This window comes from Carassius auratus, unplaced genomic scaffold (assembly GCF_003368295.1).
Source record: "Carassius auratus strain Wakin unplaced genomic scaffold, ASM336829v1 scaf_tig00039876, whole genome shotgun sequence".
Classification (NCBI taxonomy): Eukaryota; Metazoa; Chordata; class Actinopteri; order Cypriniformes; family Cyprinidae; genus Carassius; species Carassius auratus.
The window spans coordinates 1-15,527 of record NW_020526546.1 but is presented as its reverse complement, the minus strand read 5'-3'; positions in this window follow the sequence as shown (position 1 = coordinate 15,527).

Sequence of the window (15,527 nt, the reverse complement as noted above, 5' to 3'; positions counted from 1 at the left end):
AAACTAAATTCATCATAAGGATAGGATAATGTTTTCATGGCCAGAGAATATTTTTCCTTGAATTATAAGAAGTGATAACTTTATTGGAAATTGATAGGTCAATCTGGTTTGCTGGACAAACCACTGTTTGATTTGCAGTAATTTACAGTAAGAGATATCACAATAATTGATATGAAGAATGGAATATTGACATATTAATGAGTAAGTTACAGTGCCCTGTAATTAGTTATTGGTATAGACAATTGAGCTATTTTTCATAATCAATACAATTTATTGTAACTGTCATATGAGATATAAATATTAATCATATTCCTGATTAATTATTCAAATTCCCTATATATCATTTGAGTTAATTATTCTGTACAACTCATTGTTGCTACAGGCTGCATTGCTAAAGCTAAAGGTTTTGGGGATAATAAAACATGGCTACTCACTACAGTCCGCCCGAAGACCCCTGTGTTTCCATGGGGTGATTCCCACTTTGGTAGAATCGGATGACGCTCAGGTCCTCCACACCAAAGTGATGACTCTGCTAAGGAAGGGAGCCATAGAAATAGTTCCTCCCTCAGAAAGTGGATTGGGATTCTACAGCCATTATTTCCTTGTCCCCAAGAAAGATGGCGGTCTCACACCCATCTTAGACCTCAGGCTCCTGAACCTCTCCCTCATGAGATGGAAGTTCAGGATTGTTGACATTGAAACAGATCCTCACGCAGATATGCCCTGGTTCTTCTCACTGGACCTGAAAGATGATTACATTCACATCCAGATAGCCCCCCATGACAGACGATTCTTAAGATTTGCCTTCGAGGGCATGGCTTACCAGCCCTCACAAATATACTTCCCTTCAGGCAGTCTCTAGCTCCCTGCACTTTTACGAAGTGCATGAACAAGGTGCTTTTCTGACTCACGGTCAATTTTGCCAAGAGCTCACTGCTCCCCAGCCAAAGTATCACGTTCCTGGGAGCAGATTTCCATATGAGGGCTGTCATGTCATCAGAGCGCGCTCTGGTAATTCAGCAGTTCGCTTCTTCCACCAAGAACAAAGCCTGTTTCCCTCTGAAGTTCTTTCAGAGGATGCTAGGGCTGATGGCTTCCGCCCCCAGTTTTACAGCTCGGCCTCCTACGAATGCGGCCCCTGCAATACTAGATGAAACTCCGGGTCCAACCTCATGCTTGGTGGCATGACCGCTTTCGCATCAGGGTCAACCAGTTTTTCTGGCAGCCCTGGAACCTTGGATGAACCCTGCTTGGTTCAGTCATGGAGTACCCCTACAGGCGGTTTCCAGAAGGACAGTGCTCTCAACAGATGCGTCCAACCTGGGTTGGGGCGCTTTGTGCGAGGGCAGAACAGCCTTCGGCTCATGGTCACACGAGGAGTGCCATCTCCATATCAGCTGCCTCGAGATGCTGGCATTGGAGCGAGCCCTTCAATCCTTTCAGGTGATCCTAAAGGGGCACCATGTCCTAGACCAGTTGGACAGCATGACAGTGGCGTCCTACATAAATCACCAAGGTGGCCTTTCATCCAGCCGCCTCTGTGCACTGGCAAAGCGCCTCTTGGAATGGGCATTACACAGACTGCGATCGTTCCACAGCCAGAACTCTGGGCTCTGCACCTATAGCCTTTAAGCAATGATGCTTAAATGATACAGATTAAACCAATGGCAGTGCAGTTCCCTTTTCCATTGTGTGACAGATGCGCTCTTCCTTCATCTCAAGTCTAATAATAAAAATAACTGATAATTCAAGCAGAATTCTTGATTCTTCAGATTCTTGTGTGTTTATTATAGTGTTCAAATGTTAATCTTATAGGCATAATATATATATATATATATATATATATATATATATATATATATATATATATATAGTTTTTTTTTTGTGGACTGTCAGTGAGCACACTGCTTTTTGATGCTGCTTTTGATGAACAGCCTACAGCAAAACTGACTTATATCACCGATAGTAGTGCTGTGACGGTTGCAGATTTTCACCGCCAGTGATGTGGTGTTGATGCATATATAATTAATCATCAAGCCTGCATTTATTTTATCAAAAATACAGAAAAAACTGTAATATTGTGAAATATTATTAAACTTAAAATAAAAGTTTTCTATTTGAATATACTTAAAAAAAAAATTATTCCTGTGATGCAAAGCTGAATTTTCAGCATCATTACTCCAGCCTTCAGTGTCATGTAACATCCAGTCTATCACATGATCATTTAAAAATCATTCTAATATTCTGATTTATTATGAGTGTTGGAAACAGTTCTGATGTCTAATATATTTGATGATTAAAAGGTTAAAAAGAACTGCATTTATTCAAAAAAAAAAAAAAAAATTCTAATAATATATATTCTAATAATATATTTTATTTACTATCACTTTTGATCAATTTAACACATCCTTGCTGAATAAAAGTATTGATTTTATTTTTAAAAAAGAAAAGAAAAAAAAATACTGACCCCAAATTACTGACCAGTAGTGTATATTGTTGTTACAAAATATTTATATTTTAAAAACATAGCTTTTTTTTTTTTTAAAGTATCCTTAAAAAAGTATCACATGTTCTGAAAAAATATTAAGCAGCAGAACTGTTTCCAACTTTGATAATGAATCATCATATTAGAATGATTTCTAAAGGATAGTGTGATAATGATACAAAAAATTCAGCTCTGCATCACAGAAATAAATGATAATTTAAAGTATAATAAATTTAAAAACAATTATTTTAAATTGTAATAATATATAACAATATTATAATTTTTTTCTGTATTTTTGATCAAAAGCAGAAGAAACTTCTTTCAAAAACATTAAAAATAGTAATGTTTCCAAACTTTTGGTCTGTACTGTATATATATATATATATATATATATATATATATATATATATATATATATACACACACACACACACAAACAAACCCGATTCCCATGTCTTCTATATAGCTAATGGCAGGATCTGGCCATTTTGAAGCTCATATCTAATTTTTTACTGTCATACATGATGCCTAGCTCATATTTTTTGTTTTGTACTATTTGACTGATCTTGAGTGAATAAATAATGCACATTTCTACATTTTGGACTTTTATTTATGTTGCCTAGCAGCTATGGATTTTAATTTTACTATTATAGGTGAATATATAGGTGCATATATATGGGCATATATAGGTATATGTATGCACATATATATGTGTACATATATGTAAACATATGTGTAAATATATGTGTGCATATATGTACATATATGTGTGCGTGCATATATGTATATATATATATATATATATATATATATATATATATATATATATATACGTATATATATGTGTACATATATGCGTACATATATATGTGTACATATATGTACATATGATATAGGGAAACGGCCAATTTTATATATGTCACATATATTAAAAACCTATATCATATGTTTATATAGGTTTTTTTCCATGTGGGATAACATATCAAAATGTTGAAAGTGAGACAATTTGAAATGTCATGCCAAATATTGGCTCATTTTGGATTTCATGAGAGTTACTCATTCCAAAAAAGTTGGGACAGGTAGCAATAAGAGGCCAGAAAAGTAAAATGTACATATAAGGAACAGCTGGAGGACCAATTTGCAACTTATTAGGTCAATTGGCAACATAAAAAGAGCCTCTCAGCGTGGCAGTGTCTCTCAGAAGTCAAGATGGGCAGAGGATCACTACGATCATGGCGAAAAATAGTGGAGCAATATCAGAAAGGAGATTTTAGAGAAAAATTGCAAAGAGTTTGAAGTTATCATCATCTAAAGTGCATAATATCATTCAAAGATTCTGAGAATCTGGAACAACCCTATGTGCGTAAGGGTCCAGGCAGGAAAACCATACTGGATGCCCATGATTTTTGGGTCCTTAGACGGCACTGCATCACATACAGGAATGCTACTGTAATGGAAATCACAATGTGGGCTCAGGAATACTTCCAGAAAACATTGTCGGTGAACCCAATCCACCGTGCCATTCGCTGTTGCCAGCTAAAACTCTATGGGTCAAAAAAGAAGCTCTATCTAAACATGATCCAGAAGCACAGGCGTATTCTCTGGGCCAAGGCTCATTTAAAAAAAATATATATATATACACACACACATACACACACACACACAATGGAGCACGGCATGACAAATCTCTGACAGTAAACTGCCTCATCTGCCTCACTGTTCACCTATTTACTGAAGCCACTTGCTGCCAGTTAGCCCAGGTGCTCGGGCCCGTTCATCGCTGCTTGCAGCTTTAATTTATTATTATTAGGGCCCGAGCACCGAAGGTGTGAGGACCCTATTGTATCTGCTCCGTTTCTTATTAGGGCCAGAGCACCGATGGTGCGAGGACCCTCTTGGAATTGCTCCGTTTATTATTAGGGCCCGAGCACCGAGGTGCGAGGACCCTCTTGTATCTGCTTCGTTTCTTATTATTAGGGCTCAAGCCCGAAGGGGCGAAGAGCCCTATTGTTCTTCTAAGGATTATTCTTATTAGGGCCCGAGCCAATGGGCGCAGGGCTCTCTTGTTCCCCTAAGGATTATTAGAGCCCGAGCCAATGGGCGCAGGGCCCTATTGTTCCCCTAAGGATTATTAGGGCCCGAGCACCGAAGGTGTGAGGACCCTATTGTATCTGCTTCGTTTATTAGGGCCCGAGCACCGATGGTGTGAGGACCCTCTTGGAATTGCTCCGTTTATTAGGGCTCAAGCCCAAAGGGCGAGAGGCCTATTGTTTTCCTTAGGATTATTTTTTATTATTATTATTATTATTATTATTATTATTTTTTTTTTTTTTTTTTTTTCAACGTCTCTGGGGCTTTTGGGGCCCTTAACGTGCTTAAAAAGTCTTGAAAATTGGCACACAGATTGGAACCTGCGGCCATTAGGGCCGGGCAGAGACTGATACACGGGCGTGGCACAGGGGCTCTACAGCGCCCCCTGGAATATGGAGGGCCATATATCATACATTCTTGCTCGTAGACGTATGAAACTCGGTACACATATAAATCTCATCAATCCAAACAACTTTTGTATTGCATATCATAGGCTCCGCCCAACAGGAAGTTGGCTATTTAGGGTTTAGTATTCAAATTTTTCGTCAAAGTTGTGGGGGCTTTTAGGGTCCTTAACATACTCAAAAACTCTTGAAAATTTGCGCACACTTTGGAATTGGTGGCCTTTAGGAGCCTGCAGAGGCTGGGACCCGGGCGTGGCACAGGGGCTCTACGGCGCCCCCTGGAACACAGTCAGAAATGTTGATGTATAGCTCACACATACTTGCACATATTCATATGAAACTCAGTACACATATAGATCTCATCGTGCCGAACAACTTTCGTATTGCATGTCATAGGCTCCACCCAACAGGAAGTCAGCTATTTAGAGTTATGTAAAAAGCGCATGCTCTGGAATTTGAAATACTTGTCATAGGTTTTTTTCTCGATTGCCGCCAAACTCGGTCAACATGATCTCAAGACACTGGGGATGAAAAATTGCCAGGGGATTTTTGATATCTCAAACGGTTTGCTCGTGGCGAGGCGTTGAAATTATGGCGAGAATTGAGAAACAGGAAGTGTCTAATACCATCCACATACATTTCCTGATTTTAATCAAACTTCATCAGATTATTCGTTGTATGATGTCGATCGCATATATGTGACTATTAGGAGTCAAAGTTATAGCGCCACCAACTGGCAGAAGGAAGTGTGTCATTTTCAAAATGATTTGAATTCAGCATCTTATTATTACTCGATTTGCTTCAAACTTCATCAGAATAATGTTAAAACACAGCCGATATAAATCTGCAAGGGGGATATTGATATCTAAAAAATTGTTGGCGTGGCAACATGTCAAACTGGAATACTTCTCAGGTGATTTTGAGGCAAATAACATACTTAGAATTTCACAAAACTCTGAACACACATCAGTATTTCTGATAGGAACTTAAATTGTGAATGGATTTTGGATAGCTTGAATGATTTTGCCGTGGTGATTTTTTTAAATGACCTTACAAAGGGAATCATTATTGTATTTTTAAATTGCAGCTTCCAAACACGTCAAATAATTTTTTCATACAAATGAAAAAGTCATTCTGAGGAAATATGCATAGTTTCACGACTTTACAACACTGTATGGATAACAGAAAATTAAAAAACTGTCAGACATCTCATCTCACTCTGTCCCTCTGTTTGAGTATATGTGCTTAGACTTCCATTGTCTGAGAGAAATTGCGCCCCTACAGGTGCAATTACCGGACTTTTACTTTCACTTTTAAATCGGTTAAAAATACAAATAAATACTTAGATTTAATTCACACTGACAAGCTAAACCAACATATCTGATTATTACCGGTTCAGGGCTCATGGATAAATTATTTCTGGCCAGAGATACGTGAGAAATAGGAGAGATGAATCACCGCTGTGACCACGAGCGTCTGGAGTAAAGAGCTCAGAAAAAAAACGAATTTATTCCTGTTTTAAAGCTTTTAAAAATAAATTATTACAGCGATATCACACAATCAACCAATAAGAACACACCAAGAGCTAAATTAAGATGTTTTTGAACTGTTTGTGTGAAAATGAAATATTTGTGGCTGCCTATCTGAAATCACGCCTCCGATCAGCGCGTACAGTGTCGAGCTCAAAACAAACGAATTTATTCTTGTTTAAGAGCTTTTTTAAATAAAATATTACCACAAATGCACACAATAGACCCATTGTAACACTACAAGAGGTAAATGCAGGTGTTTGTGACCTGTTTAAGTGTGCAAGACTATTTGAAAGCGCGACTGGCAGAATAACATATATCTCTTGAGCTGCAGGTTTCTGCCTTTCGTCGTACGAACGAACACATCACGGACAAGATTATTTCAAAACACATAATTGCTTGGCGAATATAAACGAAAACAGCCACGTGAACATAAACTGGATCTACTGGATTTGAATATTAAAGTGACCACATTTACCACTTGCTTCTGTCTTCAATTTTAATCTATATAAAAAAGGAAACTCATTCGCTTGGCTGCTTTTTTAATGTGTGCGTACTTATTTATTTACCTTTTTATACATTTTGTATAATTTCATAGTATGTGTATTACAATTATAAAAACAAAAATAAATTTAGCCACTCACATAGAAATAGCTTAGGCCTTAACCTTTTTCTGACAGTTTTAGGGATTTTTAAAAATCCTAAAAAAAACTTATTTGTGCTGCAAATAATAATTTCAAACTCATTTGATACTGACCTATGACATCCTGTGACATTATATTTATTTGAATTTACATAATCTCATGGATGTAACAGTAAATCTGTTCAGCTCACAGATCAATACTAAGCTGTAATGCAAGCAGAACTTTCACAAATGCTTATGAGTCATTTAAGGATTTGATAACACTGTAAAATAATGTCTAATTTGTTAACATTAGCAAATGCATTGATAACACTTTATAATAACTGCACTCATTAGTAAATAGTCAGTTCATGCTTTATAAATCCTTGTCCCAATATTAATAGTCAGTAGTAAGCAGTTTATAAATACAGCTATAAATAGCTTGTCATTGGTTTATAAGCACATTTATTAAAAAGGAGAGTAAGTTATCTTCCTATGAAAAATAAAAGATAAAAATAAACAAACAACAACACAGATTAATACAGAACTCAGAAATTTTATTGTGGATTTATGATAAAATCAGCCTGTAAATGAATTCATACTCCTCCTCATACTACTCCATACTCCTTTTTCAACATGATGCCAATATACTGAGATGTTAAATTGTGAATGGGTTTAGTATAGCTTAAATCGTGTTGCCATAGAGATTTATTAAAGTAACATAAAAAAATACAATAGTTATTTTACTATATCTTTACAAATTTTCATTCTAACTCTTCATAATTTTTTATATAAGTAGAAGTCCTCATTTGAAGGAAGCACAGTAAGTTTCATAGCTTTATTTTTTTCAAGAGCCAGCATAAAATTAAAACTATCATAACTTATAAATCAAGCTTGCAATTCTTAGTACCTATAATGGCCACCAGAGGGAGCTATAGGATTACTTTTAAATAATTATTGTAGAAACTAGTATGATTTAAATCATTTATAGAAATCTTTCAAATAAAATAATATGTATTTTAGGAATTTTACTGATAAAATGACCCTCACTTAATTAGAATAACAAGCTGAAGTATTGTGAACTGTATATTAAGAATAATTCTTTATAGGCTTTATGGACAGATACGTTTTGAGTGACTCTTGAAGGTTCAGCACCACATCCTCTTTTACCACTGTTTAAAGAATTAATCTTACAGAACAGGTGTGAATGAATTTTGGATAGCTTGAATGGTTTTGTCGTGGTGATTTTTTGAAATAATAGTAAAAAAGGAACCAGTAAATGTCTTTTTATTTTTTTAAAGTGCAGCTTCTAAACACTTCAAAAAAAAAGAAAAAATGTACACATAGAAGACAATTCATTCTGAGGCATATTTCCTCAGAATGACTGGTCTCATGACAATAGTTTCATGACCATACAACACTATATGGATGATAGAAAATTAAAAAACTATCATACATCTGATGTCACTCAGTCCCACTGTCACTGTGGGTAATGTGTGTGTGTGTGTGTGTGTGTGTTAAGTGAATTAGGTGTGAAACTATCAGAGAGCATTTAGTCTCCAGCGCCAACATTTTACAGAACTGCCACTTTCCTGGAGTCTCCAGAATTACTCGGTGTCAGGCTCTGAGAGACTTAAGATTCCAAAAAATGATTTAATTAGAATACCATGAAGTATTGTGGAATACTATATATTAAGGCTTTATATATAGGCTTTATGAACAGATTAGAGTGACTCGTGAAGGACCAGCACCACCTCCTCTTGTTCGATGGTTTGAGGAGTATATCTTCCAGAATCTGGGATTAAGATTTAGGAGCTCAGTTTTATTCCACCTCCTTTCCTGAAAGTCTGTCTTGCAGAATTGACAAAAAATTAATCTTCACATTATTTCCTAATTATTTTGCAATTCTTTTTGTCAGTTCTTCTTGACCTGTTTTTCTCTTCCAGCTTTCCTGGACTATTGTATGGCACTCATAAATGATTAAATAAAAAATAATGGTAGTTATTAAGATTGATATGGTTTGGAATTGGTAAAATGTGCTCGGAAAAAAATCACAATAAAACAATGTTTTAATGTTTAAGTTTGGAATATTAACTGACATGAATGAATGCTATATAAATATTGTTCATGTTAACATAATGTTTATGAATGGAATCTTATTGTAAAGTGTTACTAAAGTTATATATATATATATATATATATATATATATATATATATATATTGTTCTGTGAATGTGATTTTAAAGTCTAGATGATTCGGATTAACCCTTTAACTGCCATATCCTTTAAAACCTCACTGCCAGAGGGATATTGTGAATGCATGTGCCCGCTGGGCACAGTTTACCTGATGCCACCGGGGTGGCGATGGCATTGGTGGCTTGAGCCCGCCATCGCTGCTTGCAGCTATATTTATTATTATTATTATTAGGGCCCGAGCACCGATGGTGTGAGGACCCTCTTGGAATTGCTCCGTTTATTATTAGGGCTCAAGCCTGGAGGGCAAGAGCCCTATTGTTTTTCTTAGGATTATTTGTTATTAGGGCTCAAGCCTGGAGGGCGAGAGCCCTATTGTTTTCCTTAGGATTATTTTTTATTATTATTATTTTTTTTATTTTTTTCTAACGTTACGGGGGCTTTTGGGGTCCTTAACATGCTCGAAAACTCTTGAAAATTGGCACACAGATTGGAACCTGCGGCCATTAGGGTCGGGCAGAGACTGATACACGGGCGTGGCACAAGGGCTCTACAGCGCCCCCTGGAATACTGAGGGCCATATATCACACATACTTGCACGTAGACACATGAAACTCGGTACACATGTAGATCTCATTAAACCAAACAACTTTCGTACTGCATGTCATAGGCTCCGCCCAACAGGAAGTTGGCTATTTAGGGTTTATTATTCATATTTTTGGTCAAAGTTGTGGGGGCTTTTGGGGTCCCTAACATACTCAAAAACTCTTGAAAATTTGCACACACTTTGGAATCTGTGCCCTTTAGGAGCCTGCAGAGGCTGGGACCCGGGTGTGGCACAGGGGCTCTACGGCGCCCCCTGGAACACAGTCATAAATGTTGATGTATAGCTCACACATACTTGCACATATTCATATGAAACTCAGTACACATATAGATCTCATTGTGCCAAACAATTTTCGTATTGCTTGTCATAGGCTCCGCCCAACAGGAAGTCAGCTATTTAGAGTTATGTAAAAAGCGCATGCTCTGGAATTTGATATACTTGTCATAGGTTTTTTACTCGTTTACCACCAAACTCGGTCAACATGATCTCAAGACATTGGGGATGAAAAATTGCCAGGGGATTTTTGATATCTCGAACGGTTTGCTCGTGGTGAGGCGTTGAAATTATGGCGAGAATTGAGAAACAGGAAGTGTCTAATACCATCCACATACATTTCCTGATTTCAATCAAACTTCATCAGATTATTCATTGTATGATGTCGATCACATATATGTGACTATTAGGAGTCAAAGTTATAGCGCCACCAACTGGCAGCAGGAAGTGTGTCATTTTCAAAATGCTTGGAATTCAGCATCTTATTTTTACTCGATTTGCTTCAAACTTCATCAGAATAATGTTAAAACACAGCCGATATAAATCTGCTGGGGGGATATTGATATCTAAAAATATTGTTGCCGTGGCAACATGTCAAACTGGAATACTTCTCAGGTGATTTTGAGGCATATAACATGCTTAGAATTTCATCAAACTCAGAACACATATCAGTATTAGTGACAGCTAGACACTGGCAAAAGTTCATAAGAGGGTGTGGAAGAGGCACTCTATAGCGCCACCTTTTGTCAAAAGTGGGGGGGTTAGTTTTAGCTACAAACACCAAACTCGGTACAAAAATTGTTCTTTTTAAGACGGACAACTTTCTAATTCACAGTCATCAGCTACGACCAACAGGAAGTCGGCTATTTTGATTTGAATGTGGATTTTTTTTACATTTAGCTGTGAATTAATGCATACTGCTCAGAGGAGAGTAACACTATACACACCAAACTTTGTCTACATGTTGAAAAAACATTGAGGAACTTAAATTGTGAATGGGTTTTGGATAGCTTGGATGGTTTAGTGGTGGTGATTTTTTTAAATGACAGTAAAAATGGAATTATTAATTTTCCTGCATTTTTAAATTCCAAACACTTCAAAACCTTTTTTCATACAGAAAAAAAAGTCATTCTGAGGAAATATGCATAGTTTCATGACTTTAACACTGTATGGATAACAGAAAATTAAAAAACTGTCAGACATCTGATCTCACTCTATCCCCGTTTGAGTGTGTGTGCTTAGACTTACATTGTCTGAGAGAAATAGCGCCCCTACAGGTGCAATTCCCGCAAAAAAAGGGAGGAGACTCTCTTTTATTTTCACTTTTAAATCGGTTAAAATACAGATAAATACTTGGATTTTGTCAAAAGTGGGGGGGTTAGTTTTAGCTACAGACACCAAACTCAGTACAAAAATTTTTCTTATCAAGACGGACAACTTTCTTTGTGAATGGGTTTTGGATAGCTTGGATGGTTTTGTCGTGGGGATTTTTTTAAATGACAGTAAAAATGGAATTATTAATGTTCCTGCATTTTTAAATTCCAAACACTTCAAAACCTTTTTTCATACAGAAAAAAGGTAATTCTGAGGAAATATGCATAGTTTCATGACTTTACAACACTGTATGGATAACAGAAAATTTAAAAACCGTCAGACATCTCATCTCACTCTGTCCCTCTGTTTGAGTGTGTGTGCTTAGACTTCCATTGTCTGAGAGAAATAGCGCCCCTACAGGTGCATATCCTGGACTAAAATAGGGAGGAGACTCTCTTTTGGTTTCACTTTTAAATCGGTTAAAATACAAATAAATACTTGGATTTAATTCACACTGACAAGCTAAACCAACATATATGATTATTAACAGGTCAGGGCTCATTAATAATTGATGTGTGGTCAGTGATACGTGAGAAACACGAGAGATGAATCACCGCTCTGAGCAGGAGCGTGTGGAATGATGAGCTCAGAAAAAACGAGTTTATTCTTGTTTTATAGCTATTGAAAATAAAGTATTGCAGCGATATCACACAATTCACCAATTAGAACACACCAAGAGCTAAATTAAGATGTTTTTGAACTGTTTGTGTGAAAATGAAATATTTGCGGCTGCCTATCTGAAATCACTGCCTCCGATCAGCGCGCACAGTGTCACAAGTTCAAAACAAACGAATTTATTCTTGTTTAAGAGATTTTTAAAATAAATTATTGCCATAAATGCACACAATACACCCATTATAACACAACACGAGCTAAATGCAGGTGTTTGTGACCCGTTTAAGTGTGCAAGACTGTTTGAAAGCAAGACTGGCAGAATAACATATCTCTCTCGAGCTGCAGGTTTCTGTCTTTCGTCGTAAGAACGAACACATCACGGACAAGATTATTTCAAAATACATAGCTTGGCTAATATAAACGAAAACAGCCACGTGAACATAAACTGTTGAGAAATAAATATGAAGTGGATCTACTGGATTTTAATATTAAGTGACCGCATATACCAGCTGCTTCTGTCTTAAATTTTAATCTATATAAAAAATGAAACTCATTCATCTTGGCTGCTTTTTTTTCTGCTTTTTTTGTGTACTTATTTATTTATTATTTTTCTCTAACAAGACTTAATCTATATTTAATTAAATCAATTACATTTTATTTTACATTTGATTTGTCCATTTCTGCATCTAAACGCCTAAAAACCTAAAACATGCTCTATTATACTATTGTTAGCAATTTCTTTATCGTCCAATTTATCTGGTGTACACACTTTTATTTTCATAAAAAACTTGTTTGTTAGATTATACACAGTTACAGTGGTCTATAATAAATATTAACAGGTTTTATTCAAGCTGTTCAGAATGATTGCAGTAGGCTAATTTTTTTTAAATGTAAAAAAAAAAAAAAAAAAAAAAAAAAAATATATATATATATATATATATATATATATATATATATATATATATATATATATATATATATAAATAAAAAACATTGGAAAAGAATAACTGTTGTACTTTTTTATACATTTTGTATAATTTCATAGTTTATGCATTATAGTTATAAAAACAAATAAATTTAGCCTCTCACATAGAAATCTTAGGCCTTATCCTTTTCTGACAGTTTTAGGGATTTTAAAAAATCCTAAAAAACCTTATTTGTGCTGGAAATAATAATTTCAAACTAATTTGATACTGACCTCTGACATCCTGTGACATGATATTTATTTGAATTTACATAATCTCATGGATGTAACAGTAAATCTGTTCAGCTCACAGATCAAGACTAAGCTGTAATGCAAGCAGAACTTTCACAAATGCTTGTAGGTCAATAAAATCATTACAAAACACTTACAAATCATTTAAGGGATTTGATAACACTGTAAAATAATGTCTAATTTGTTAACATTAGCAAATGCATTGATAACACTTTATAATAACTGCACTCATTAGTAAATAGTCAGTTCATGCTTTATAAAGCCTTGTCCCAATATTAATAGTCAGTAGTAAGCAGTTTATAAATACAGCTATAAATAGCTCATTTATTAAAAAGGAGAGTAAAGGGTCAGTTATCTTCCTATGAAAAATAAAAAAAATAAACAAACAACAACACAGATTGATACAGAACTCAGAAATGTTATTGTGGATTTATGATAAACTCAGCCTGTAAATGAATTCATTCTCCTCCAAGAAGACACAAGTAGTTCACACCAAACTGTTTTAACATGAAGCCATTTACTGAAGATGTAAAATTTCGAATGGGTTTAGGATACCTTAAATGGTGTGGCCATACCGATTTATTAAGTGAACATAAAATAATACAATAGGTATTTTACTATATCTTTAAAATTTTTAATTCCAACTCTTCATAATTTTTTATATACGTAGAAGTCATCATTTGAAGGAAGCACAGTAAGTTTCATAGCTTTATCATTTTCAAGAGCCAGCATAAAATTAAAACTATCATAACATATAAATCAAGCTTGCAATTCTGACCAATAATGGCCACCAGATCAGGATCACTTTTAAATAATTATTGTAGAAACAAGTATGATTTAAATCATTTATAGAAATCTTTCAAAGAAAAATAATATGTATTTTATGTATTTTACAGATAAAATGACCCTCACTTAATTAGAATAACAAGCTGAAGTATTGTGAACCGTATATTAAGAATAATTCTTTATAGGCTTTATGGACAGATACGTTTTGAGTGACTCTTGAAGGATCAGCACCACATCCTCTTTTACCACTGTTTAAAGAATGTATCTTACAGTACAGGTGTGGATGAATTTTGAATAGCTTGAATGGTTTTGTCGTGGTGATTTTTTGAAATAACAGTAAAAAAGTAACCAGTAATGTCTTTTATTTTTTTTACACATAGAAGACAAGTCATTCTGAGGAAATATGCATAGTTTCATGACTATACAACACTATATGGATGATAGAAAATTAAAAAACTATCATACATCTGATGTCACTCTGTCCCTCTGTCACTGGTGGGTAATGTGTGTGTGTTAAGTGAATTAGGTGTGAAACTATCAGGGAGCATTTAGTCTCCAGCGCCAACATTTTACAGAACTGCCACTTTCCTGGAGTCTCAGAATTACAATGTGTCAGGTTCTGAGAGATCTAAGATTCCAAAAAATGATTTAATTAGAATACCATGAAGTATTGTGAAATACTATATATTAAGACTTTATATGTAGGCTTTATGAACAGATTAGAGTGACTCGTGAAGGACCAGCACCACCTCCTCTTGTCCGATGGTTTGAGGAATAGATTTAGGAGCTCATTTTTATTCCACCTCCTTTCCCGAAAGTCTGTCTTGCAGAATTGACTAAAAATTAATCTTCACATTAATTCCTAATTATTTTGCAATTATTTTTGTCAGTTCTTCTTGACCTGTTTTTTTTCTTCTTCTTTTCTGACCTCATGACCCAGTCAGCATTTTTGTACAATGGTCAAGTCTTAACTTTTTCTGTATTGCATTTGTGTTTGATATTTCTCATGGGTATTTCATAATTTTCGACTTTGAGTTAAAACTCTTTTTTAGCGCATTTCATCTGTAAAAGAAAACATGCCTAATAATTCTGGACACATGAATATAAGGAGTTTTTCTCTTCCAGCTTTCCTGGACTATTGTATAGCACTCATAAATGATTAAATAAAAAATAATGGTAGTTATTAAGATTGATATGGTTTGGAATTGGTAAAATGTGCTTGGAAAAAAATCACAATAAAACAATGTTTTAATGTTTAAGTTTGGAATATTAACTGACATGAATGAATGCTATATAAATATTGTTCATGTTAACATAATGTTTATGAATGAA